Source organism: Cucurbita maxima, unplaced genomic scaffold (assembly GCF_002738345.1).
Source record: "Cucurbita maxima cultivar Rimu unplaced genomic scaffold, Cmax_1.0 Cma_Scf00032, whole genome shotgun sequence".
Lineage (NCBI taxonomy): Eukaryota > Viridiplantae > Streptophyta > Magnoliopsida > Cucurbitales > Cucurbitaceae > Cucurbita > Cucurbita maxima.
The window spans coordinates 341,536-346,839 of NW_019272048.1; positions in this window are offsets into that span (position 1 = coordinate 341,536).

A 5,304-nucleotide genomic window follows, 5' to 3' on the forward strand; every position below is an offset into this window, starting at 1 on the left:
AGTGGCAGTAGCGGTATTTGACTCGTTACATTCGTCATTGGCTCTGATATCAAGTTGTGAAAGAAATCTCACAGTAACTTTTTTTTTTAAAGTAGAGAGAAAAAAACACTTTATTTATAAGCTCTTCTAAAACTAATTATACCATCAGGTGCCACTATTTCCTATAAACACTCTTGATACGTAACACGACTCTCCACAATGGTATGATATTGTCCACTTGAACATGAGCTCTCATGACTTTGCTTTAGGGTTTCCCAAAAGGTCTCATACCAATGGAGTTAATATTCCTCACTTATAAACCCATGATCATTCCCTAAATTAGGCTATGTGGGACTTTCATTATCCAACACCTACCCTCGAACAAAGTGCGCCTCCCCTTAATTGAGGCTCGACTCTTTTGGAGTCTTAGTCATTTTTTACTGCCTTCGAGGAGGCTTGACTCCTTTTCTTTTGGAGTCCTTTGTTCGACATTTGAAGATTTACCAATCTATTGGCACGACTAAGTTTAGGGCATGTCTCTGCCATCTTCAACCCTTCTGGCCTTTTCTTTTACGACTGACTTTTGAATTTAAAACCTAGTAAAATTAACTAAAAATAAGATTTAAGGTTTATTAATACTCATGGCTTTTCTTACAACTCATTGAAATACCTTAGCTATGTATGAAACATCTTTCCCAAGTAGCTAAATCTTCAAATTAAAAAGGAAAAAGGTGAGAGTGGAGACCAGTCTTTTGATAATCTAAAATAGACACAGAAATAAAATAGTTTGGCCTAAAGAAATTTACCTTCTCCAACTCACTTTCATAGGTCTCTTCTGTAGAGTAAGCCACCCAACTCTTGACAACACCAACAAGTATCATATTGTCATCCAAATAAGCTTATGATGATTTCAACAACTTAAGCTATTATTGTGCTGCAGTGCAATGAAAAAGTTTAGTGTGTGCTCGATTGTCTTTGACCAACATAACATTACCATACTACAATGCAAGTAGATTACCATACTACAATGCAAGTAGAGAGCAAGTACAAAGAATGAACAAGTTTGGTGTTAGTTGTTAGGAACCACGATCTTCTACATTGAAATGATATCGTCCACTTGAGAGTATTAGCTTACATGGTTTTACTTTTGGTTTTTTCAAAATATCTCATACCAATAGAGATATATTCCTTACTAATAAACTCATGATCAACCCCCTACTTAGTCGATGTGGGACTCTCCCTCCAACAATCCTGGATTGTTGGGAGGGAGTCCCACATTGGCTAATTTAAGGAATGATCATGGGTATGAGGCCTTTTGGGGAGTCGAAAGCAAAGCCATGAGAGCTTATGCTCAAAGTGGACAATATCATACCATTTAGAGGGTCATGATTCCTAACATCCTCTTCTCAAACAAAGTACACCTTTTGTTCGACATTTTTGTTGCCATAAGTTAAGGGCATGACCCTGATACCATATTAGAAATTTCAACTCTTGATTTTTCCAAAAGACTTCAAACCAATAGAGAATGAATTATTAACTTAGGGAAAAATTTAGGAGAAGTGTTTAGTGTTGCCCAATTGTAGACCAAATTTAGTGTATTAATTAAAAATATTGTTTGTGGTTCTTATTTGTAACTTAGTCCGGTCAACTTGCAGCTATTCTAACCAAGTGAAGATTGTTAATTAGGAAGAATTGTTATTGCTTTCTTCAATATAAATACTCATTAGATTAGATGTATTATCTTTTAACAACAAAAGGGAATTGAAAATTAAGTGCTTAAGGCTTATTTATTCCAAAAGATCTCTCCCTCCAAATTGTTCCTTCCTTCTACTTGTTTCAACATATTTCGATCGTGCATCATCAATAACAAATAATTTTTATCAAAAGTCGAGCCACAATAACAAATAAATTTATGCTTAGAACAAGTGGATTTGGACGAGTTTATAAGCTATTCATCTCTGCAATTAGCATATAACATCAGAACTCTAACGATAATTAATTTTCTCAATTTTTTTTTAGGTTCAAACTTTCAAGATTTTATTGGCAAATCTTACGGGTAAAATTTTAAGGTACTATAGAAAAGAAAAATTCAAAAAAAATTCTTAGAATAATCCCAATAACATAAGAAAAGTATAGGCTTTTTATTAAGAATCCGAAATTGAATCACACTAAGAGTTTCGAAAGGCCTCCAAGAATTGTAACAATGTTAACTTTAGGCAATTTTAAGTCGGAATATTTTTTATGGGTTTAGAAATCAATTACAAGAAAATTATATTAGGAAAGTAGGATTAGAGCTCTACAACAATTGTTGATGAAGGAATTCTATTAATTCGAGTTTTCGTAAAAAGATATATGTGATGAAAATAGGTTAAATTGGAAAATTCATCAGTTTTTTAAAAAATTGTGTTAGAAGGCGAATACCCAAGGGACACGTGTTGTGCAAGCATGCTATCAGCACGTTTGGACAACATATGGACACATGTTGCAGGGAGAAAGGGTCGCTTGTATTCTTCCCACGTGAGTTCCTTTTAGCCTTTCTTCCCGGTTTTAATACTGACCTTAATTTTACTTAATCTAAAACCTTATAGTAAATTTTTAGAAAATTTAGAGCCTCCAACAATTAGGAAAGTAAGCTTGAAGTGACACACTACATCCTAATAAGTAGGCACATGAACTTTAGGCAAGTAATACTTGTAGGCATTGTTGATGGCGTGTGAATGTATATAATAAATGATGTAAATAATTGTAAGTATACACTATCGCAAGTAACAAGTAAATTATCAATTCGACAGAGAACTTATCTTTTTTTGTTACTTTTACTGTCTAGAAATTAAGTGAGCTTTTGGGTATCATTCAAATGCGTGTTGTGATTTTAACTAATTAAACAAAACTAATGCAACGTGTAGCGGTCGAAAAACAGAAAACAATAAGAAAAACAAGAATAAAGAGAAAGGTTCGGTCAAGATAGATTAAAGCAGAATCTGTTGCTGTCTATTCCAATTTTTTGCTTCCCAAATGTGGCTCTCTTCTCCTTTTAGGTATATTTTTCCTTTTATACTGTTTTTTCTTCTCATTTAGGGCTAAGAAAGTACAAAATCTTCCACCTAGGATGTTTCTAATTGGGTAGTCAATGATCCACGTGGATTGCTTATGTGTATTAAAATTTTCATGTCATCCCTTGCTTTTTCCACTAAAGGTTGGTTACATTTCTTTCTGTTATTTGTACCAGTAACTGCTTTATGGCTGAGTGCTCTTGGAGTAGTTGGTCTGGCCCTGAACCTACGTGCCTATGACTTCGGTTCTCAAGAAATCCGTGCAGCAGGGGAAGATCCTGAATTTGAGACTTTCTATACCCTACTATACCCAGAATCTTCTCTTAACCGAAGGTATTCGTGCTTGGATGGCGGCTCAAGATCAGCCTCATGAAAACACCTGATATTCCCTGAGGAGGTTCTATACCCCGGGGAAAGGCTCTTAAGTTTGTTTTCCGAATTACTTTAGCATTAGGGTCAACAATTTGTTTCTAGATTTGCCATTGTTTCCAAATTTGCTACAACATCATGGTTCAACATAAATATTCTGAAATTTTACCAAATAACTCAATTAAATGTTACGCTCGATTCATGCAAATTGATATTATTTTCATGTTGAACTACAATGGATTATTTGCAATGAGTATCGAGTACCACAACTATAAATATCAACTGAATTTCAATGCTTGTCATTACTTAATCTTCGTATTTGAACTCACAGTACTTAAAACAAAGTTCACATTTTTCCCTCAATTTAAAGTTCTTGAATGCCCTTAAAAGTTCATGAAAATAAGAAATAGAAGTCACATATAAAGAATCAGTTATTCTGTAATGACATCATATAATGCCTTTAAGAACTTGACAAACGCTGCAACATTTTTTCATTCATCAACGGTTGGTGGTCCTGTTCTTTTACTTCTATGATCCATTTCTTTGAAGTACTCAACATAATCTAATTCTTGGTTGAATTGTAATAATTAGAGCTCGTGGGGGAATTTCAGAATTATATTTATATGCACAGTTGTTTTCCATCTATAAAAAATGAAACTAATATGATTTAAACATTCAACCAATAAAAACAATTACCACAATATACATCAAAATACTTTCCTATTTACATAAATTATAAATTATAAACATTGAATACCATATGCTATATTATTATCATCAACATGAGTTTCATAAACATTAAACAAATATATGGTATATTATTATCATCAACACAACATGATATATTATTACTATCAACATGAGTTTCATAAACAATGAGCACAAAATATTATATTATCATCAACACAATATACTATAAAATTATCATCAACATGGGTTTTACAAACATTAAACACAACATGCTATATTATTATCATCAACACAATATATTATATTATTATCATCAACATGGTATTCATGTATATGTTATAAAGATTTGTATCTTCAAATTATCTATATTGAATTCAAAAAAAAAAAAAAATTCGACATATTTGTTGAACCGAAGACTGAACCGAGAACAAAGAACCAAAAGTGAAGGATGAATCGATTACTGAAGTTGAACCCCAGAAGAATCGAAGCTGAGAACCCTAAGACCGAGAACATGGAATGGAATATTGATCCGAGTGCTGAATCAAGATAGTGAATAGAGATGAGAAAATCGAGTCAAGACCAAGGTTGAACCTGAGAAGAATCGAGTAGTGTTAGGATCGCTCAACAACGCACACTCGATCAAGAAGAATATAAAGAACAGGAGAGAAAATTCAAGGAGGAATATTGACTAAAAGTTTTATTGATGACTTACAACCAGGGAGAATACAAAAAAATTAAGAAAAGTATCAGCATTGGCTAATAGAGTATATATAGGGTTTCAATTTAACAGTTTTAATCTACGAATATATCTTTTCCAAATCTTTACCAAATATCTATTATATATATCTATACCAAATCTTTACTAAATGTCTATCATATATATTTGTACAAGATCTTTAACTATTATAGATAGACATCAGGCTTCATATCGCAACAAGTAAAACTATTAAAACTAAGAACCCTAAGATCGAAAATAAAGAATTGAATACTAATCTGAATGCTAAATCGAGAATGTGAATAAAGATCTAAGTCAAGAACTAGAAGAGACAAAAGGAAGAGAACCCATCCGAATGCTAATTGGTTGATTGTGTGTTTGAGTTAGTTGACTGGGACAAAGTACAAAGACGGACTAATGGAGTCATAGACAAAGAAGAAGAAGGAGTCGAAGAGAACAAAGTTTGAGATTGAGACTATTGAGACGGACTCACGACGA